This window comes from Bidens hawaiensis, unplaced genomic scaffold (genome assembly GCF_021521415.1).
Source record: "Bidens hawaiensis isolate Kalapana, Puna unplaced genomic scaffold, B.hawaiensis_p1.1 tig00000512_1, whole genome shotgun sequence".
Classification (NCBI taxonomy): domain Eukaryota; kingdom Viridiplantae; phylum Streptophyta; class Magnoliopsida; order Asterales; family Asteraceae; genus Bidens; species Bidens hawaiensis.
The window spans coordinates 348,033-349,238 of NW_027491033.1; the positions used below are offsets into that span (position 1 = coordinate 348,033).

The 1,206-nt window shown below is 37.4% G+C and overlaps 1 pseudogene; it reads left to right on the forward strand.

The window, feature by feature from the left end:
• Window positions 1–278: 278 nt before the first annotated feature.
• On the forward strand, window positions 279–904 carry LOC143630978 (pectinesterase inhibitor 4 pseudogene; annotated as a pseudogene).
• The last annotated feature ends 302 nt before the right edge of the window (window positions 905–1,206 follow it).

Genomic DNA, 1,206 nt, shown 5'->3' on the forward strand with positions numbered 1-1,206 from the left:
ATTTGCTCTTTTAATTAAGTATATAACTTTTTCTTTATGATCATGAAGGTAGACTTTCTTATATGTTCTTGTAATAAACCCGAAAATGATTAGTAGGTTCAATAACCATCAACGTGGACAAACAAGAAGTGTGATATCATAATTCATAACTGTTTTTAGGTCAACTATGAAACAAATATTGTTAAAAACAATCCGAAGTCCCTATAAATTGATAACCAAATGTCTCATTAGTCATTATCATCACCACTCTAGATCACAAATAATATCACAAACCAAAAATGGATCAAACCAATTTCTTATCACTTATCTTTCTCACATTCATCGCCACCGCGATCGCCACGACTCCATCATCCACCACCGCCGCCACCACCAAAAACTACACCGATTTCATCATAACATCATGCAACACCACCACGTACCCATCCATATGCTTAACCACCACCCTCCCTTACGCCACCACCATCAAATCAAACCAACTTAAGCTCGTAAAACAAGCCCTATCGGTCACCCTCAAATCCGCCTCCACCACCCGTTCCACCATCTCCCAACTAGCCAAGGCCAAGAGCATCACCAAAGGTGATGCAGCCGTATTAAAAGACTGCATTGGTGACATCCAGGACTCCATTGGTGAAATTAAAGACTCGTTGACCGCGATCTCAAGCATTAAATCGGCTAAGAACAAGAGGTTTGCGATATCTAACGCGCAGACATAGACTAGTGCGGCTATAACTGATGAGTACTCGTGCACTGATGGGATATCCGATGAAGACGTTAGTCCGGCGGTGAAGAAGAAGATCAAGAATAGCATAGTGAGAATTGCAAGGATGAGTAGCAATGCGTTGTATCTTATTAATCACCTTTACATTTGAATTATTTTGATTGTGATGCATTTTATATGTTGTAACGTAACAATCTTTTTCTGTTTAGTGTAAAAAAAAATTATCCTACTTGATAATTAATATGTTGATTTTAACTTAATGTTTTTCTTTTGTTATCGATCTCATGGACCCATAATGTAAAAGTAGCATACTTTTGAAAATGTTATTGAAAACCTCTATCTTTTTAAATACAAGTTTTTTTTTCTTTTAAGCATGGGAGGCTCGGAGGGTGTGCGAGCCGTACCATCGGCCTGGGTACATAAGTTTCGGGGTCACAAACTTTTTTTATACATATTACATATATATGTTTTGTAGTGTTAAAAATAAA